Source organism: Taudactylus pleione, unplaced genomic scaffold, assembly GCF_031769625.1.
Source record: "Taudactylus pleione unplaced genomic scaffold, aTauple2 ptg000256l, whole genome shotgun sequence".
Taxonomy (NCBI): Eukaryota; Metazoa; Chordata; class Amphibia; order Anura; family Myobatrachidae; genus Taudactylus; species Taudactylus pleione.
The window spans coordinates 25,775,755-25,798,684 of NW_028284658.1; positions in this window are offsets into that span (position 1 = coordinate 25,775,755).

The following is a 22,930-nucleotide window of genomic DNA, read 5'->3' on the forward strand; positions in this document are numbered from 1 at the left end:
CAGTGAGGATGACAGTGAGGATGTCAGTGAGGATGACAGTGAGGATGACAGTGAGGATGTCAGTGAGGATGACAGTGAGGATGTCAGTGAGGATGACAGTGAGGATGTCAGTGAGGATGACAGTGAGGATGACAGTGGAGGATGTCAGTGAGGATGTCAGTGAGGATGACAGTGAGGATGTCAGTGAGGATGACAGTGAGGATGTCAGTGAGGATGTCAGTGAGGATGTCAGTGAGGATGACAGTGAGGATGTCAGTGAGGATGACAGTGAGGATGTCAGTGAGGATGTCAGTGAGGATGACAGTGGAGGATGTCAGTGAGGATGTCAGTGAGGATGACAGTGAGGATGTCAGTGAGGATGTCAGTGAGGATGACAGTGAGGATGTCAGTGAGGATGTCAGTGAGGAAGACAGTGAGGATGTCAGTGAGGATGACAGTGAGGATGACAGTGAGGATGTCAGTGAGGATGACAGTGAGGATGACAGTGAGGATGACAGTGAGGATGACAGTGGAGGATGTCAGTGAGGATGACAGTGAGGATGTCAGTGAGGATGTCAGTGAGGATGACAGTGAGGATGTCAGTGAGGATGTCAGTGAGGAAGACAGTGAGGATGTCAGTGAGGATGACAGTGAGGATGACAGTGAGGATGTCAGTGAGGATGACAGTGAGGATGACAGTGAGGATGACAGTGAGGATGACAGTGGAGGATGTCAGTGAGGATGACAGTGAGGATGTCAGTGAGGATGACAGTTGGTGTGGTTCCCCTATTTGAAGTTTGGACTGCGAGGTAGCCAGTAGGTATTCCTGCTTCTGACAGTGGTGTTGTGTACTGTCGCATCTACATTTATCGTGTCTTGTGTTATGACAACGCAGATTTATTGTCCAGACATACTGGATAACTGAGTAGATAAAGACATGTCAAAAACAATTTAATGAATATATTTAGATTTGAATTAATATGCATGTCAATTACTTTAAAAGTTATAAGAAAAACTTTGGGGCCAATAGCGAGTGAAACCCCATATATACCATGTCACCTCAATGTCTGCCCGCTGCTTCGACCCACCCCCTCTCTGTATGCTGCACAGCCCCCTGTTCTGCCCCCTGGCACACCCCCTCTTTTCCTGCAGCTCTGTCACACTCTGACTTCAACTCTGTTCTGTTCTGCCCCCTCTGTCTACTGCTGTCCCGCCCCCACCTTTTTGCCATTCTGCCTCCTCTCTACCTTCTCCTCTGTTCCTTCCTTGTCCCCCCTCCCCCCGTGCTCCCCATTCCACCCCGCCCTCCTACTTACCATGTTCTCAGTAGTCCTGTCCCATCTCCCTAGCAGAGGGAGCCTTTGTTGCACTCCTCAACTCCCACTGCACATGCTTGTTGGAGATGGGACAGACCTGAGATAATTATTATATGAGCTAGTAAAGAGACCCAGCATATGCCAGATAACCTCAGTCTTTCAGCTGCTCTACCCCGGCTCCCAGTCTGTTTACTCTTTCTTTCCCCACTATGTACTACCCCACCCCTCTCCCTGTCTCGATCCCTTACTGTCCACTGCTCCTCTATAACACTCTGCTGCTCTGTCTGACCCTGATTTGTCCCCCCCCATCCTGCGCGATTCATCCCTCGCTCTGCTCCTGTAGCTATACTTACATGTTCAGTGTGGGTCCTCTCTGGCTAGGGCCTGTCTAGTCTACCTAGCAGTGGGAGCCATTGGAGACCTCCCACTACGCATGCATGTAGGAGAAGGGACAAAATTTAGGAGATTATTATACAGATATTATAATCTATTTGTTAGTGCATGCTTTCCTGTAACTACATACATTATATATGGAAACGCCTTTAAAATCATTTAAATGTTACATTGCTAAATTGAAGCGAAATAATTTCTTATGAATGAGAACTTATCACTGGAAGCAAGAGATTAACAGGAAAGACTTAGAGCCTAACCACCATCTTGAGTGGATGTGTTTTTTTCGGGAGAACCTGCAAAGATTTGTCTTTCCACCACTACCTGGGCCCATTACCTGACTCCCCTTGGTTCCATCAAACTGAGGTCAGTCTGCAGGTTAGTTTGTTGTGCCTCCCGAGTCTGTGGGTAATCTCCAGGGCTGGCTGCGCTGTGCCCCACAGCTGTTGCTTGGCCATAGCATCTCTGCTTTGTATCCTGACTCATGTGTCACGGAGGTGCTCCAAGACTGGTCTTGGAATGCTGCGACGACTGCGCTCACTATTCTTGCTGGATGCCAGACAGCACTGGCGGATCCTTTGCATTTTTGGGTGGCTATCGCTGAGGCCTACAGACCACTATGAAGTTGTAGCTCAGTCTCCTGCAAGGTGGTTCTGGCATCAGTGGACACATGTGAGCTGGAAGCCTGCTGTGTGTGCCTGTAGCCTCTTTGATCTGTGACTTTATTATCTGCTATTATTTGTATATTGACATATTTATATTCTTCTATTTTTCACAATGCCTCCCAAGAAACCTAGGTGTCCCTGCCTCTACCAGTAAAATTCTCTAGCCCAAAGGCGCCCAGACTCCTTGTTCTTGGGCTACCTCTGGTCTTTTTTTTTTGTTTTATTTTTTTATATTGAACCGTCAAGTGTCACATTTACAGACATCGCAATGAACAATGATAAAAATGTTCATGGCAAAGGAAAGCAATGATCACAAAGAATCAGGGTTGCCGAAATTCTGGCAGCCCCCTCCGGGAGGGGCAGCGGAAGTTTTATGGTAACCGCGGGGGAGGATGGACGCTTGCCTGCCTTCCAGGGGGCTGGGAGTGGCACCAGATTTTCGGGAAGCTCCCGGCCGAATTGAAAGGGTAGGCAAGTATGCAAATAGTTGTACAATACTGCAAATAGTGTATAACATCATCCAAACAGTAAAGAGATGAACCTATAGGTTCTATTCACATAATATGGAGTCATTGCTTGCCAAACTAGATAGCTCGCCACCCCCACCCCCACAGCCCACCGAATGTACATATGAAAAGTCATTGAAAAGAAAAATTCAATGTTGCAATTGGATCTAATGATCACTAGCTGCAATTTGTAAATAAATACCAAGACTAGTTCTGTAGACTATTATGGATTTGAGAATGCATAGAGGTACGAAGTATATCTATATAACTCTCCCACATAAGGAAGAATTTATCCGTTTTAAGGTCTTTGTCTAAAATGACTTCAACCCAATTAATTCTAAACAAGTAACTTATAGTCACTCCTAGTTCTATACTCGGGTGTATACAAGGGAAGGAGTATGTAGATGCATTTGCATAAACTCGCAGATGGGCAGTCACCAATAGATGCTGCTGCGTGCACTTCTGCGTGATACACAGAATCATGCCCTAAAGTGGAAGATAAGAGTTGGTGTTATCTTATACCCTGCAGCCATAATCTATGCAGCAGTGTCGCCTGGAGTGTCCTTAGGACACTTCAGACGGTCACACCGCGGCCCTTAAAGCTCCCAGAGCATCCTTAGGATGCTCTGGGTATTGCTGTAATCACTGGCAATTGTGACCCCACCCCTGTATGATGTCACATGGAGGGGGCATGGCCTGCACCCGGCCCATGAATAATGTTGTATATATCAAAATGGCCCTCAGCAGAAAAAAGATTCACCACCCCTGCCCTAGATAATAGTCTTTTATTGTATTTGGACGCTAATTCTCTGACTGATACTTCTATTTTTCATTTTGTGGTGGTTCTCAAAGCTGTCATAGGGGCATGGAACTTTATTCAATTAAAAGTCAATTACAAAAGCTCCTAATGGCCCGTACTTAAGTGGCTATTAATAGGTTAGATCATAAATTTTACTCAGTGGGTAAGAGGGAAAGGAAGTTATTAACACATAAATAATGGACCTGACAAGCCAGGAACCAGGTCAAACATGTTATTTCCCCTATGGGCAGAAAGATAGTCAATCCTGCTGCTATTGCCAGTCACTTTGCCAAATGCTATGCTCAACTTTACAATTTGATCCTCGATCAGTCTACTTCGCAACTCTTGCACCTTCTATTCAGGCCTTTCTGGAGGGACTTTACCTTCCCTATTAACGGGCCAGTAGAGTTAATTGAATGCTTCATGGACTCCAAGAGAGGTGGATTTGGTGATTGGGTCCTTCCTAAACTGTTGTTAGAAGATTTTATAGATAACTTCAGACTGTCATATATAACATGCAACTTATGTCTCTATTTTTCCTGTTATTTTCACTTTCTTTATCTATTTAACAATGTGTCATTATACTAGACACACAATTTATACATTTGTATTAGTGAGAGTTATACAGCAGCAACACAGGAATCCGTAAAACTGAGGAGACTAATTATTCCTGTATATCTTTATACATATCATAGCAGCCTGCGAGATTAGTAGACATTTGCTTAAATATTTTCACAATTTTTGGGGGAACTTGTTAATATAGCTTGTATTATTACCATGTGGATATGATAATTGACAACCAATATTTATAAATAGTGTTGATCAATAAACATGTTTCCGTGCATCTTGCACAGTTTGTGTATTTGCCACAAATGGCTAATTTAATGATCCTTTGAGTAAAGAGGTATTTACTCTACAGGTCGGAGGTACCTGGCCCCCCATTTTATTTTTTAGAAAATAAAAGTTAAGTTTGACTTTACTTGTCAATATTATGTTTTGAAGTTTGTGTCCCCACACAGGGTTTTTCATTCTTGCAGCTCCCACAGACTCTTCTATGGGAGTATACATTTGATATGTCCTTCCCAGCTGGTAAAGCCCCTGCCCCTGACAGGTTTATCAATTATTTTTTGTGTACTTTCAAGATCACTTAGGAGCTCATTCAGACCCCCTCGTTAAGATGCTGCCGATGGTATGCAGTGTGTATGCATTGTGCGCATGCGTATGCATACCTTAGTGAAAGTTCACAATGCATTCGCTCACTGCGCATAGACAGCCCAGCAGAGTGAGTGACAGGGGAAGCTATTTGTAGGTGATAAAAGGGACTGGCCATTAAAAACAGGATCCAAACGCAGGCGTGCCTGAGCATCTCAACGGCGTTTTAGAGGTGTGCATAATTAAAAAACAGCATCATAGTCAGTGCCGGCAACAGAAATCACAGAGCCCTGTAAACACATTTTCTTAGGGCCCCCCTCCATCCCTGAGTCCCTGGCAGGTACAGGCCAGTCGTTTGAGAGTCTACCTTACCTATATGTATTTTCTCTGCAATGGGAAACCTTTGAAGAAACTGTTCCTCCCTAGGACTGCAGTCGGTATTCAGTTATCACGAGGGAGATCACATGGTTCGGAGGACGTCTGTTTGTGAAGGAATATGACCAATGTGACTGTCATATAGCAGAGGTTTGACCTGAGAGAGGGTGACGGGGTGAGGCACAGGGTAATGGGGAGAAGCATTGGGTGACAGTGTAAGGGTGAAAGGGAGAGGGTGGCAAGGAGAGGAAGAAGGTGATGGGAAGAGGGTGACAAGAAGGGGGACACGGAAAAGGTGGAAGGGAGAGGGTGACAGGGAAAGGCAGAGGGTGATGGAGAGCGGGTGAAAGTGGGTGACGGGGAGAGGCAGGTGGTGAAGGGTAGGGGCAGAGGGTAAGCGAGGCCTCTGTAGATGGGTGTGAAGGTCGTTATTTGGGATGGAAGGGTTTACTGTTAGCAGAGAACTCACCTTCACACAGTTCTTGTGCAGAGATGCTGTCTAGAGTTTTTGCACCGGGGCCAGTCACTAGGGCAGATGTTCCCAAACGAAGTCCTGAAGGCTACCCAACGGTGCAGGTATTAGAGATATCCATGGTTGAGCACAGATGGTTAAATCAAATTGCCTGAGGCACTTATTAAGTCACCTGTGCTCAGCCATGGAGATCTCTAAAACCTGAACTGTTGGGGAGCCTTGAGGACCACATCTGGGAACCTCTGCATTAAAGTGTGATGTCAGGCCCCCGGCAACTGCAGTCAGTGTCAGAAGGGAGAAGAAGGTAAGAAGAGGAGATATGAGGGGAGGAGGAGGGTCGGATCACCTTCTCCTTCTTTGCTATGGTCCGCATCAGTGTACTGTAATGAATCAGTCTGACTCATTACAATACTGCTGTTAATGCCGCTGCGGGCCCCCTCATTACCGCGGGCCCCCCTGCCTCTCCCAGTCACCGGCTGCACGTTCCTCCACTGATATGATGGACCATGCAGTGATGGGGCCCTCCGGGGCCCCTAGAATCTCAGGGCCTGGTACGGCCCCTAGTCTCCCCCCGTCACCTGGCTTGTTTTTACACTGAAGTGCTCGCAGTGCTTGCGGCAGGGTATTGTCAACCTCAAACGCTGCGCTAGCATCCGATGTTACCCAATGTACCGATGGTTGCATACACTTCCTGGACATGAGTCGGCGGCGGGGAATGATATACGGTGCCATCGCTGGGTGCACACATCGTCTAGTGTGTACTCAGCATAAGTCCCCTACTTCTGTCTTTAATCCATCACAATCAGGTGGGGTTTGCGAAAGACAGACAAGCCTCTGAATATACGTATCCATATAGTGGGGGTGATTCAGCATCAGATGGAATTGCAAAGCTGCAAGCAGGCAACTTTGCAATTCCGTCCTTCCCAATATGCAAATACAGCAGGAGGTGTATGACAGCCCGTGCTGCATTTGTGATCCCTGGGATCACCATTGCAACCAATGGTGGCCGATGGTCGCGATGGTGGACAGTGCCGGGCCAATGGCCAGCTGAGTAAGCCAGGACGATGCAGTACCTGGCCTTGCCACTCCCAGAAAATGGGGCAGACACCCCCGTTTCCAGGAATGCCAGCCGACCCGGCCCGGCACCACCCCTTAAATGCCTCTGCCTATCAAGCAGAGAAGGGACTGCATGCGAGCAAGTAATGGGTCCTGCGCACTCGCAGATTCAGCCCCAGTGTTTGGACTGAATAATTCTGTCTCTGCGTCAAAGACAGGCTTTGTATTGCTTTCACAAGATTGATAGATTAAATTGGTTGTATATGCGTACTGTGCTCTCTATGTTTAGACTTTCAGACTAAATGCTTACCTCTATTTTAGCTCTTTATAGAGCTCCCTTGGCTCATGTGTTCAGTAACAGGTTGCTGTCTGACACGTTCCCCATCATTAATGGCACCCGGCAGCAGAGTTGGACTGGCCCACAGGGGTACAGGGGAAATCCCTGGTGGGCCCCACTGCCTGTGGGCCCATCCCCTTCTCTAGGTGTCAGGTTTCAGACCTCAAATTATAGATTGTTACTCTATTAGATGGTCAGTTACCAGAAACACTGATCGGCATATGGGATTGGTTCCCTTCTATAGAAACGACACCAAGATTTGCCCATTGGTTAGCCAAACATCTGTGGTGGCTAACCACAGCCTTTAAACATGGGCCCCTACCACTGCATTCCCCGGTGGGCCCTGCATGGTCCAGTCCAACACTGCCCGGCAGGGTTATCCCCTTTCCCCTCTTTTTTTGTTTTAGCTAAACTTTGTGATAAGGAGGACCCATTCTCATAGTAATTAACACTATCTGCTTAAAAGTTGCATTGCACATCCAGTGTTTAACAATAAGAGGTATTTCCATGCTGAGACTTGTAGCCCCATATTGGAAGCAATTGTGCAACAAAAGATATAAAAAAACTACAGATGTGTCTTCATAAATCCATATTCACAGTAATTGATGCTATCTGCTATAATGTTGCACACCCACAGGCTTCAGTGGATTGGGACACCGATACGGTTCCCACTGGGCCGGTCCCGTTGCCCCATCAGTGGCCGCCTGTCACCCCTTGTCCGCCCGGCTGCCGCAATCAGAGCTCAGCTCCGATCAGGCAGCGTCAGCTGACACTGACAGCTTCTGCACATAAGCCTGACAGGTCCGCCTCCTATATACATATATATACACATTATATATATATATATATATATACACACACACACACACATTATATATATATATATATATATATATATATATACAAAATGAACCCTTATATCGTGCGTACACTGGTTCAGCTGCACCAATTAGGTGGACCTCTGCTAGTAGAGGACTTAAAAATAGAAATGGAAGAGAAGGGGTATCTTTAGTGAGCTACAACTTTTAGTATTAATTGAACAGAAGAAATTTCCACCACTTAGGGGGATTTATTGCAATATTAGCTGTTGGTCAAACACAACCCTCTAGTTAGTCTTCAAATCACCATAAGTTTATGTTATGGATATTGTTCATAAAATAAAAGCCCTATGGTAGCCCATAATTCTTATACCTGAATATTTTATTCTTGGTATATCAATAGAGGTAAAAATATAAACAATTTACAATACAAATAAATACATAAATCGCATAAATCAACTTTTTGTAAACCTGCCCCAGTACAGAAGGATAGATGTTGTTATCTGCCACCTACACCTTTACAGGTGTGAGCTCTTAGGTGGACTTCTTATGTAGTGGGTGCAGGTTTTTCAAAGCGATGACCCTCATCTATATATCTCCTATATAAGATGATATTCTTTTCAAATTCTGTATTAAAGATTGATTTATCCTCCCATTCCCCCATCAGCAGGTTAGCATACAATGGGGCAAATTTGGTCCCCATCACAGTTCCCTGCTGCTGGAGGAAAAACGAGTTCTCGAACTCGAAGAAGTTATGTTCTAGTATGAATAGTATACTATTTAGGATGAACATGACTTCAGTCGATTACTTTTCTGGATCTTTTTCTAGTATATTACGTACTGCCTCTATTCCCTTATTATGGGGGATGGAGGAGTATAGGGCCTGAACATCGATGGTAAGCCATTGATAATCTTGGGACCAACTGACATCCCTAAGTAATTTAAGGAGGGTAGTAGTGTCCTTTAAATGTGATCTCTGCTTTTTAACATATGATTGTAACTTCAAATCTATGAAGTGGGATAAGTTAGCAGTTAATGAATCGATTCCTGCAATAATAGGTCTTCCAGGCGGATTATCTTTATTTTTATGTACCTTTGGAAGGTGGTAAAACATGGGAGTTATAGGATGCTTAACAAAGAGGTATTCAAATTCCTCTTTACAAATTATATTCTGTTTTTTGGCTTCGCTTAACAATAGGTACAATTCCTCTTGGAATGTAGGGGTAGGGTTAGAGGTCAGTTTTTTATACGTAGACATATCATTGAGTATTTTGTATGCTTCCTGTAAATATGAATCCCTCTTCTGTACAACTACCGCTCCTCCTTTATCTGCACTTTTTATTATCAGGCTCTTATCATCTCTTAGTGATTTAACTGCTTTTACTTCAACTGGGTTTAAGTTGTTACTATATTTCTAAGATTGGATTTTTATTTTTCTAAAGTCTTCTTTCACTGAGTCATAAAAAATCTCCAGATGACTGCCCCGTGATTCCACAGGGTAGAATTTAGAAGGCAGAGAGACCAATGGCTTCCTTTTTGGTTCATATGCCAGTTTGGGGGCAGGGTATTTTAAAAAGGACAATGCAGTACCTGGCCTTGCCACTCCCCGAAAATGGGGCAGACACCCCCGTTTCCAGGAATGCCAGCCGACCCGGCCCGGCACCACCCCTTAAATGCCTCTGCCTATCAAGCAGAGAAGGGACTGCATGTGAGCAAGTAATGGGTCCTGCGCACGCGCAGATTCAGCCCCAGTGTTTGGACTGAATAATTCTGTCTCTGCGTCAAAGACAGGCTTTGTATTGCTTTCACAAGATTGATAGATTAAATTGGTTGTATATGCGTACTGTGCTCTCTATGTTTAGACTTTCAGACTAAATGCTTACCTCTATTTTAGCTCTTTATAGAGCTCCCTTGGCTCATGTGTTCAGTAACAGGTTACTGTCTGATGCGTTCCCCATCATTAATGGCACCCGGCAGCAGAGTTAGACTGGCCCACAGGGGTACAGGGGAAATCCCCGGTGGGCCCCACTGCCTGTGGGCCCATCCCCTTCTCTAGGTGTCAGGTTTCAGACCTCAAATTATAGATTGTTACTCTATTAGATGGTCAGTTACCAGAAACACTGATCGGCATATGGGATTGGTTCCCTTCTATAGAAACTACACCAAGATTTGCCCATTGGTTAGCCAAACATCTGTGGTGGCTAACCACAGCCTTTAAACATGGGCCCCTACCACTGCATTCCCCGGTGGGCCCTGCATGGCCCAGTCCAACACTGCCCAGCAGAGTTATCCCCTTTCCCCTCTTTTTTTGTTTTAGCTAAACTTTGTGATAAGGAGGACCCATTTTCATAGTAACACTATCTGCTTAAAAGTTGCATTGCAAATCCAGTGTTTAACAATAAGAGGTATTTCCATGCTGAGACTTGTAGTCCCATATTGGAAGCAATTGTGCAACAAAAGATATAAAAAAACTACAGATGTGTCTTCATAAATCCATATTCACAGTAATTGATGCTATCTGCTATAATGTTGCACACCCACAGGTTTCAGTGGATTGGACCACCGAGATGGTTCCCACTGGGCCGGTCCCGTTGCCCCATCAGTGGCCGCCTTTCACCCCTCGTCCGCCCAGCTGCCGCGATCAGAGCTCAGCTCCGATCAGGCAGCGTTAGCTGACACTGACGGCTTCTGCACATAAGCCTGACAGGTCCGCCTCCTATATACATATATACACATTATATATATATATATATATATATATATATACACACACATTATATATATATATGTATATATATATATATACACACACTAACAGTATATATAATAACACATATATAAATTAGAGTTGCGATCCGGGGAGGACCAGACCCACCCGAACTTCCGGGATCGAGTCCGGGTTTTCCCACCTAACTCAGATCCCAAAATGAGACAAAACGTCATCATCCCGCTGTCGGATTCTCGCGGGTTGTGTATTGTATATAAGTCCCTCCCCGCCGTGATTGGCGCCATTTGCTTGCTGAGTCCCAGGCTATCAGGGCTGTGCTGCATCCAAGGAGGGCTGTGTCATCCAATACAGGGGTGTGCAGTGCTGGGCTGTGTTGTCCAATACAGGGGTGGCTGTGCTGGGCTGTGTTGTCTAATACAGGGGTGCGCTGTGCTGGGCTGTGTTCTCCAATACAGGGGTGCACTGTGCTGAGTTGTGTTGTCCAATCCAGGCAGGGTGTGCTGTGCTCTGGGCCTGATTCAGCAAGGATCGCACAAACGCACATGGTCAATGTTTGCAATCTGCGCATGCGTATGCATCGCAGTGCGCGTGTTCAGCCCGCCCATAGCGATCAGGAAGCGATCGCAGTGAGCACGCAGAGTCTTCACACAGTGATTGACAGGAAGTGAACGTTTGTGGGTGGTGACGGGGGGTGATCAGAGAAACGCAGGCATGCGTGTGCATTTAAACGCCGTTACAGAGTCGTGCATAATTAAGCCCCTGCGATTGTATACGCTGGAGGTCTAGATGGTGACAGGAAGTTTAGCAGTTTTGTTTGGTAGGGTCAGATCAACCACAACTGTGCGAATGGTACCGATGTTACTTGATAAGACTGATGTTATCGCTGACTTGCGTATGCATGTCATGGGAAGTGGGCGGCTTTATACAGTGATGGGCATCTTGGTATAATGCTGCGGTTGCCATGTGATTGCATTTATTAGCATATTTTTGCAGCTAACGGGTGCGTGTGAATGCAGCCGTGCGATTCGTGCTAAATCAGGCCCTCTGTCCAGGGGGCTGTGTTATTTATCATTGCTTTGCTAATCCAGGGGTGTGCTGTGCTGTCCATCAAGGGGTGTGTTGTCCATCTAGTGTGCTGTGCATCCAGTGTGCTGTCCGTCCATGGGTTGTGCAAAAAAAAAGTAACTAAAAGTAAAAAAAAAGTAAAAAAAAATAATAAGTTAAAAAAAAAGTTGGGTTTTTTGTGCTGTAACCCTCTTCTAGAAGGTGCTAGTTAATGTTAAGTAAAAATCTGATTGGTTGCTATGGGCAACATCTCCATTTTTAAAACTCTCACTTTAGTAAATTTACCCCAAAGTGTGTCGGCAGGTACCACGTTTCAGCCTGACCTTTCCAAAACTGTACTCGAAGAGGAGCCTCCTTCCACAACTTGTGCATCCTCTGCAAATGTGGGGATGAGCAACGCAAGTCAACATGCTGACATAGAAATCGAGGATGCTTCTGTGGAAGTGCACCAGGATGAGGAGGATATTTGTGTAGCTGACGCTAATAAGGATGTTGATGATGAGATTGCTGTTTGTGTAAATCAGGCCCCAGTGGAAACAGTTGTTGGCCATGATAAGGAAAAGCCCATTGTCATGCCTGGGCATGAAACAAAACAATCCACTTCTAATGTTTGGAATACTTTCTACCCAAATCCAGACAATTGTCAAGCCATCTGTAAACATTGTCATGCCAGAGTAAGTAGAGGTAGGGACCTTAACCATCCTCCCTGTTACGTCATCTACAGCGCATCCATCCAACGTGTTTGCAAAATTCAGAAACTTTGGCTAAAAAAGTAACAACATAAAAGTCCAGCATCAGCTAGCTCCCTTCTCTCTGCTAGATCCAAGCACCTGGCATCTTCACCACCAACACCTTCATCAACAATACTGACCTTTCCAATACTGTACTCGAAGAGGAGCCTTCTTTCACCACTTGTGCATCATCTGCAAATGTGGGATTGAGCAGCACAAGTCTACATGCTGACATAGAAATCGGGGATGCTTCTGTTGAAATGCACCAGGATGAGGAGGATATTTGTGTAGCTGATGCTAATAAGGATGTTGATGATGAGGATGCTGATGATGAGGATGTTTGTGTAAATCAGGCCCCAGTGTAAACAGTTGTTGCCCATGATAAGGGAAAGCCCATTGTCATGCCTGGGCATAAAACATAAAAATACACATCTTATGTTTGGAATCATTTTTACCCAAATCCAGACAGCAATTGACAAGCTATCTGTACACATTGTCTTGCCAGAGTAAATAGAGGTAGGGACCTTAAACATCTAGAAACCTCCTCCCTGTTATGTCATCCAACGTATTTGCAAAATTCAGAAACTTTGGGTAAAAAAGTAACAACAAACAGTCCAGCATCAGCTAGCTCCCTTCTCTGCTAGATCCAAGCACCTGGCATCTTCACCACCAACACCTTCATCAACAATATCCTTAATCATGATCGGAAGTAGTCCTGCATCCAATTTGATAAGGCTAACTTAGTCCTCCCCTATCCTGGATTCCTCAGTAGAATACTTGAGCACTATGCCTGCTGCTGATGCTGCTGCTGGGAGTGGATCTTCATCCCAGAAGGAGACCAGGAAGACTACTAGTAGTAATTCTAAAAAGCAATTGACTGTTAAACAATCTTTTGCAAGGGGGAGCAAGTATGACAGCAGTCACCCAGTTGCACAGCGGATCACTGACGTCATAACATCTATGCTGGTATTAGATGTGCATCCGATATCCGCCATTAGTGCAGTGGGTTTTAGACAGTTAATTGAAGTCCTCTGTCCCCGCTACCAAATCCCATCTAGGTTCCACTTCACTACTATTTGTGCTGGCTCTGTGCTTTACATATAATCCTAATGCATACTTATCTGTCTTAATGGCAGTTTACCTCTATAATAATGTTCTTTTACCTTAGTTCTTTGTCTAAATCTTATATCATCTAGCTCCAACCACTGTCTAATTTATTATTTAATTTCTGCTCCCACCAAATCTCCACTTTTATTATACTCAATAATAAACTTTAGTTTTACAGACACACTGTTCCCACACTGTACTCTTACTTGCATTTCTGGAAATTTGCACTCTTACATTCTTTCTACATTCCTACTTTCAACTTTTTCTTCCCTTAGTTACATCATCCTTACCATTAGCATGTTTTCTTCAACTCCCATCTTCCCTCAGTGTCTACCTAATCTTTTGTTCTGCCCCTTGCTTCCACCTTTATTCTTTCCCCCTTGTCTCCTCCACTTCCTCTTCCCCTTATCTCCACTCCTCTGTTTACCTTCCTCCCCATCTTCTCCCATTACTCCACTTTCATTTTCTTATACTCCACCGGGATCCTATGACCTCACTGCTAATCCCTCCTCCTACCCTCCTCTCCATGTCACTTCACACCACATCCATCCACATATCATTAAGCTCCCTTCCTGCCCACCTTCTACTGGCTCCCCTTCTAGCACTGGAGACCGCACCATCGCTACACTCTATTCATCTCGGTCCCCCAAATTAATCTCACCTCCACGCAGCCACGCTACAGCAACCCTGAAAATCTCATTCAAATCTATCCAACAAATTTTGTCCCTCTATCCTGTGCCCTCTGGAATGCCAGGTCAGTCTGTAATAAACTGGTCCCAACCCATGACCTTTTCATCTCCAACTCCCTGAATCTCCTAGCCATTACTGAAACCTGGATTTTACCCTGACACCACTTCTCCTGCAGCTCTCTCCTCTGGGGGCCTCACCTTTTCCCACCCCCCATGACCTGGGGGTCGCCATGGTGGTGGTGTTTGGGTCCTTCTATCCCTTGGTTACTCATACCAACCCATTCCCTCTGAACTATCCCTTACATTCTCTACATTTGAAGTCCATGCTATACGCCTTTTCCACCCAGTACACCTCCGAGTAGCTGTCATTTACCGTCCCCCTGGCCCTCCCTCCAAGTTCCTTGACAACTTTGCTTCCTGGCTCCCTCACTTTCTCTCCTCAGACCTTCCCTCGATTATCCTAGGTGACTTTAATCTTCCAATTGATATCCCCACAGAATCCTCTGCCTCCAAACTCCTCACCCTCACATCTTCACTTGGTCTCTCCCAATGGACCTCCTCACCCTCCCATGTGAGTGGCCATATGCTTGACCTGGTCTTCACTCACCGATGTGATATCTCTGATCACTCCAATCCCCTTTCCCACTCTCTGATAATCACCTTCTCTTTTTCAACCTGTCCCTCTCTCCTTCCCCTCCTCTACCTTCAAAAGCCACCATCATTAAGCGTCACATTGACGCTATTGACCCAGTTTCCTTTTCGTCCCTGCTTGACTCACTTCTCTCCCCTATCCTCTATCTCTCCTGCCCTGATCAAGCCACTTCCCTATACAACGCCTCCCTTACTTCTGCTCTGGACTCTGTTGCTCTGGCGATCACTACTCACACTCGCAGATCTACTCCCCAACCCTGGCATTCCAAATGCACCAGATACCTGCAAAAGTGTTCACGAACCGCCGAGTGACAGTGGAGAAGATCACGCTCTAAGGCAGATTTTCTCCATTTCAAAATTATGCTCTCATCCTATAGTGCTGCTCTCTCCCTCTCTAAACAATCATATTTCAAGATCCTCATCTTCTCTCAGTCCTCTAATCCCCAGCGTCTCTTCATCACTTTCAACTCCCTCCTTTACCAACCCCCTCCTCATCTCCCCTCCTTGCTCTCTGCCCTTGACTTTGCTACCTACTTTACATCTAAAATTGATTCCATACATCAGGACATCATATCCAACCAGTCCTCCACCTCGTCCTTTCCCAGATCACCCCTCACCATCAACTTTACCAACTCTAAAATTCTTCTCCCCTGTATCTGGAGAGGAAGTCATGGCCCTAATATGGTCCTCCCCCCCTTCCACCTCCCCTCTTGATCCTATCTCCTCTCTCCTCCTCCACTTCCTCTATCTTTCTGCCTGCCCCCATCTTGCCCACCTCATTAACCTCTCCCTCTCATCAGGCACTGTTCCTTCTGCATTCAAGCATGCCCTTGTCTCCCCCATTCTTAAAAAACCTACCCTTGATCCTAACCTTCTTTTTAACTACCGACCCATCTCTCTCCTCCCTTTTGCCTCCAAACTCCTTGAGCGGATTGTCAACAAACACCTTACCACTTTTCTTTCCTCCCACTCCATCCTTGACCCTTTTCAGTCCGGCTTCCATTCTCTCCACTCCACTGAAACTGCCCTCACAAAAGTCAGCAATGATCTCCTTGCTGCCAAATCCAAAGGCCACTACTCTCTTCTCATTCTCCTAGATCTCTCTGCTGCTTTTGACACTGTGGACCACCCTCTCCTGCTGCAAATCCTTCACTCCCTTGGTCTACGTGACACTGCCTGGCTGTCATCCTACCTCTCTGACCGATCTTTCTCAGTTTCCTCTCATGACTCTTCTTCCCCCCACAGCCTCTTACAGTAGGTGTTCCCCAAGGTTCTGTTCTTGGACCTCTCCTGTTCTCCCCCTATACTTCCTCTCTAGGTTAACTCATCAGCTCTTTTGACCTCCATTATCATCTCTATGCTGATTATACTCAAATCTACTGTTCCTCCCCTGATCTCTCCCCCTCTCTTCTGACTCGTATCTCCAACTGTCTCTCTGCTATCTCTTCCTGGATGTCCCAGCGATTTCTTAAACTTAATATGTCTAAGACAGAGCTGATCGTCTTCCCACCCACCCACATAACCTCAATTCCCACTATTTCTTTATCAATTGATGGAATAACTATCTCATCTAGTCCCAAGGTGTGCTGTCTTGGAGTTATCCTGGACTCATCCCTCTCCTTCAAACCACATATCCAGAACCTTTCACAGTCCTGTCATTTCCATCTCAAAAATATTTCTACGATCAGACCCTATCTCACCCAGGATGCTACTAAAACCCTCATACACTCACTGGTCATCTCCAGACTGGACTACTGTAACCTCCTCATATCTGGCCTCCTCAAATCCCATCTCTCTCCTCTCCAGTCTATCCTTAATGCTGCATGGCTTATCTTCCTCTCCAAATGTTCTACATCTGCTTCCCCTCTCCTACAAGCCCTCCACTGGCTCCCCTTCCCTTTTAGAACCCAATTTAAGGTTCTCACTCTCACTTACAAAGCCCTCACAATCTTCTCCCATACATATCTCTGATCTTATCTCCCTTCACTCTCCTCTCTGCTCTCTTTGTTCAACTAATGCAAGCCGCCTTTTATGCCAGCTGATTATTTGCTCCCACTACCGCCTTCAAGACTTTGCCCGCACTGCTCCCCACCTCTGGAACTCTCTCCCTCTCCCCATCAGACTCTCCACCTCTTTGCAATCCTTCAAACGGGCTCTCAAGACCCACTACTTCTTCAAAGCCTTCCAGCTATCATTCTAACTACCTGCTACATTCTGTTTCCTCCGCATCTACCCCATCTGTGTCTAACCTGTTTGTTTCCCCTCCCTTTTAGAATTTAAGCTCTTACAAGCAGGGCCCTCTACCCTCTTGTGCTTCTCCCTACTTTAGTTTCGTCTACTTCGTACTCACCACTATGGCACCTAACACTTGGTTGCTTATGCTCTGTTGCTTATCTGGGTGTTATGGTCGCTAATGTAGCAGTATATATTATCCATGTCCTGGTCCTGTATGTATTGTTCTGTAAGTCGCTTGTCTACAACTTGTTTATGTACTTGAAAGGCGCTGCGGAACATTTGTGGCGCCATATAAATAAATGATAATAATAATAATAACTAGAAAAGCAATTCCCAGCCTGTACAGGGACGTTAAAAAAAATTTAATTAGTGTCCTCCAAAATGCCATTGTAACCACTGCCCACTTAACCACAGATATGTGGACAATATTACATGCCTGTAACAACCCACGGGGTGGGTGTATTGCCTTCAGCGGCACCAACAGCAGCAGCATCTATGAAACAGCAGCTCATTCAAACATTCAAAGGCAGGCTAATCTGTGTATCACCAGTTATACTAAGAGGCATACCGCTGACAACCTCTTAGAAAAACTCCGGGAAGGCATTGCAAAATGGCTTACCCCACTTGGACTTTCCTCGGGATTTGTGATTTCTGACGCCACCAATATTGTGAGAGCATAACAGCAAGGTGAATTCCACACTATCAACTTGGTGCTCTCTGTGGCCTGCAAAATTTCTGGAAATTTTTGCCATGCATGTAGAAGATTGCTGCACCTGCAAGAAATGTTGAATTTACCCTGTCACCAGCTGAAGCAAGCGTTAGTTACAAGGTGGAACTCCACCCTTTATATGCTTCAGCGAATGGAGGAACAATAAAAAGCCATCCAAAGATAACGAACTATGACATAGGAATAGGAGGGGGAATGTACCTTACTCAAGCTCAGTGGAAAATACTTTCCATGTTGTGCAAAGTGCTGAAAGCCTTCGAAGAAGTCACCTGCGAAACTGAAGGAGGAGCTAAAACAAAGCGATTCCACTAAGCATGTTATAGTCCATTACTCGCTTCGCCAGGATCCAAGGGTTGTCAGGATCTTACAATCGGATCAATACACCATGCTGGATCCTAGGTTCAAGTCATATGTCATGTCTTTCTTCCCATCAGACACAGATCTGAAGAGATGCAAAGAGCTGTTGGTAAGAAAATTGACAGCTCAAGCGGCACGTGATGCAGCGATGGCTCCTCCTTCAGTTTTTCCAGCAAGTACGGCTGCCAGGAAAATACTAAATTTTCCCAAAAAAAGACCCACTGATGATGCAGATGAGTCAACACAACCAAGTTTTAATATCTGGTCGGGTGTAAAAGAATTACCTACAATTAATGAGACCTATACCGCGACTCCATCTGATATGGTGACCATTCAAAGAATGGTTGAGGACTATTTTAATGATAGCGTTCAAATAGGCATATCAGAAAGTCCATTTCACCACTATCAGGGAAAAAAGGTAATTTGGAGGCCCTTGCACAAACTGGCTTTGCTTTACTTCAGCTGCCCACTTTTTAGTGTGTACTCAGAAAGAGTTTTCAGCACAGCCGGGAACCTTGTCAGCGATCGGCGTAGGAGGCTACTTCCTCAAAATGTGGAAAATATGATGTTCATCAAAATGAACTACAAATTTCACAAGGAAGATCTTTACCGCCAATTACAACTAAAAATTACAGAGGCACCTGAGGCTGTAATGGTGGATTCCAGCGGGGACAAATTAATATTGTGTGAAGATGATGTACACACTGATGAGTTGAGGAATCGGATGATGATGGTGACAACATCTTGCTTCTGTAAAACCAGTTTGTGCATGGAGAGATCATTGCCAGCAATGTCAGTTGCCCGTTGGTAGCTTCTTTTGTGGGGGCCCAAACAAACCAATCGCTTTAGCCACAATTGGCAGTCCCTGTCGCCGAAGTGATTAGTTTGTTAAACTGTGCATGTCCTGTTTACTATATACAACATAAGGGTGGGTGGAAGAGCCCAAGGACAATTCCATCTTGCCCATCTTTTCCTTGTATTATGTGCTGTTTGGAGCATTGCTGCCTGACATTTTTAATTATATAGTTTATTAAACTGCCATCCTGTCTGCCACTCTGTGCCATGTTGGAAGCTGAGCTGCCACATGTTAGTGCCACCCACTGCTATTGCTTAGCTTATTCAGCCAAGCTAGCTCGATGCAACCATTTGGCCTAAACTGGGTGACATTAATATTGTGAGCTGTGAGGTGGTCAAAATTGACTGAAAATGACTGGAAATAAATGTTATTGAGGTTAATAATACTGTAGGAACAAAAACAGGCCCAAATTATGTGATTTCAGCTGTTTTTATGATTTTTTAGAAGAAATACAGATCCAAAACCAAAACCAAAACAAGCAAGGGTGGTTTTGTAAAACCAAATCCAGATCCAAAATCTTGAAGGAGATACAGATCCAAAACCAAAACATGGGGGTCGGCGCATATCCCTAATAAATATACAGTGTGTATATATATACAGTCAGGTGCATAAATATTGGGACATTGACAGAATTTTCATATTTTGGCCTCTATTCACCACCACAATGGCTTTGACATTAAACAAACAAGATGTGCTTTAACTGCAGACTTTCAGATTTAATTTGAAGGTAATTACATCCAAATCAGGTGAACGGTGTAGGAATTACAACGGTTTCTATATGTGCCTCCCACTTTTTAAGGGGCCAAAAGTAATGGGACAAACTAAACAATCCTAAATCTAACTTTCACTTTTTAATACTTTGTTGCAAATCCTTTGCAGGCTATTACATCCTGAAGTCTGGACCGCATAGACATCACCAGATGCTGGGTTTCATCCTTGGTTATGCTCTGCCAGGCCTCTACTGCAAATGTCTTCAGTTCCTGCTTGTTCTTGGGGCATTTTCCCTTCAGTATTGTCTTCATCAAGAGAAATGCATGCTCAATCGGAATCAGGGGATTGATTTGGCCATTGCATAACATTCCACTTTTTAGCCTTAAAAAACTCTTTGGTTGCTTTTGCAGTATGCTTCGGGTCATTGTCCATCTGCACTGTGAAGTGCTGTCCAATGAGTTCTGAAGCATTTGACTGAATATGAGCATATAATATTGCCCGAAACACTTCAGAATTCATTCTGCTGCTTTTGTCAGCAGTCACATCATCAATAAATACAAGGGAACCAGTTCCATTGGCAGCCAAACATGCCCACGCCATGACACTACTACCACCATGCTTCACTGATGAGGTGGTATGTTTTCCTTCTCCATACTCTTCTCTTCCCATTACTTTGGTGCAAGTTGATCTTTGTCTCATCTGTCCATAGGATGTTGTTCCAGAACTGTAATGGCTTTTTTAGATGTTGTTTGGCAAACTCTAATCTGGTCTTCCTGTTTTTGTGGCTCACCAATGGTTTACATCTTGTGGTGAACCCTCTATATTCACTCTTGTGAAGTCTTCTCTTGATTGTTGACTTTGACACATAGACACCTACCTCCTGGAGAGTGTTCTTGATTTGGCCAACTGTTGTGAAGGGGTTTTTCTTCACCAGGGAAATAATTCTTCTGTCATCCACCACAGTTGTTTTCCGTGGTCTTCCGGGTCTTTTGGTGTTGCTGAGCTCTCCGGTGCGTTCTTTCTTTTTAAGAATGTTCCAAACAGTTGCTTTGGCCACACCTAATGTTTTTGCTATCTCTCTGATGGGTTTGTTTTGATTTTTCAGCCTAATGATGGCTTGCTTCACTGATAGTGACAGCTCTTTGGATCTCATATTGAGGGTTGACAGCAATTGATTCCAAATGCAAATGTCACACCTAGAATCAACTCCAGACCTTTTACCTGCTTAATTGATAATGAAATAACGAGGGAATAGCCCACACCTGTCCATGAAATAGCTTTTGAGTTGATAGTCCCATTACTTTTGGCCTCTTAAAAAGTGGGAGGCACATATAGAAACCGTTGTAATTCCTACACCGTTCACCTGATTTGGATGTAATTACCCTCAAATTAAATCTGAAAGTCTGCAGTTAAAGCACATCTTGTTTGTTTCATTTCAAAGCCAGTGTGGTGGTGAATAGAGGCCAAAATATGAAAATTCGGTCAATGTCCCAATATTTATGCACCTGACTGTATGTATATATATATATATATATATATATATATATATAGATGCTCCCAAGTTCATTGTGGCTGATCGCACCACAAATGTGTGCACGCATTGCGCTACACGCCACGGTACGCTATGGCGCATCTCCAATCGCGGGAGTGCATCTCCATTCAAACCTATGGAGACGCGAATGCACATCTCCGTTCGCGGGAGTCCGTTTCGTGCTACGCTATGGACAAGGATGCAGCTGGGCATATCTGCATATATATATATATATATATTTTAGGGGTGTGCACCGGCCACTTTTCGTGTTTTGTTTTTTGTTTTTGGATCTGGATCTTTCTTCGTGTTTTGGATCTGGATTGGTTTTGCCAAAACCACCCTTCCGTGTTTTGTGTTTTGGATCTGTATTTTTTTTTAAAGAAAGCATAAAAACAGCTAAAATCACAGAATTTGTGGGTTTTTCTGCTCCTATGCTATTATTAACCTCAATAACCTTAATTTCCACTCATTTCCAGTGTATTCTGAACACTTCACACCTCACAATAGTGTTTTTATGTCCAAAAGGTTACACCGAGGTAGTTGGATGACTATGCTAAGCGACATGAGTGGGCAGCACAAACACGTGGCCCATCTAGGAGTGACACAGCAGTGGCAGACAGGATGGCAGTTTGAAAAACTAGGCCCCAAACAGTACATAATGCAAAGAAAAAAAAGAGGTGCAAAATGGAATTGTCCTTGGGCCCTCCCACCCACCCTTATGTTGTATAAACAGGACATGCACACTTTAGCAAACCAATCATTTCAGCGCCAGGGTCTGCCACATGACTGTGGCTGAAATGATTGGTTCGTTTGGGCCCCCACAAAACAAGCTGGCAATTAATCTGTCCCTGCACAAACTGGCTCTACGGAGGCAAGATGTCGTCCTCATCCTCCTCATCCACCGATTAATCACCCTCTTCAGTGTTCTGTACATCCTCATCCTCACAGAGTATTAATTCGTCCCCACTGGAATCCACCACCACAGGTCCCTCTGTACGTTCTGGAGGCTGGTCTCCCTGGAAGAGCTGATAATTCATTTTTATGAACATCATCTTCTCCACATCTTGTGGAAGCAACCTCCTACGCCTTTCGCTGACAAGGTTCCCGGCTGCACTAAACACTCTTTCGGAGTACACACTGGAGGGGGGGCAACACAGGTAAAATAGAGTCAGTTTGTACAGGGGCCTCCAAATTGCCTCTTTTTCCTGCCAGTACAGGCATGGACTGCCTGACATGCCTACTTGGATGCTGTCACCGATGTAATCCTTTAAAAGACCAACGCACGCTTGTCGCTGCTTCTTTGAGGATGCAGGTGCGGCTACAGCCCACACAATTCAAAAAGACAGAAAAAAAAGAAGAATTTTTTATTTTTTGTGGAGCGCACTTTGAGGGTTACACCACCCTTTAACAGACAGACGCACGCTTGTCGCTGCTGCTTTGAAGGTGCAGGTGCGTCTACAGCCCACACATTTCACAAAGACAGAACAAAAAATATTTTTTTATTTTTTGCTGGAGCGCACTTTGAGGGTTACACCACCCTTTAACAGACAGACGCACGCTTGTCGCTGCTGCTTTGAGGATGCAGGTGGAATCTAGATGGGATTTGGAACCGGGGACACACTATTTCCATCAATTGTCTAAATCCCACTGCACTAATAGCGGATACCGGACGCACGT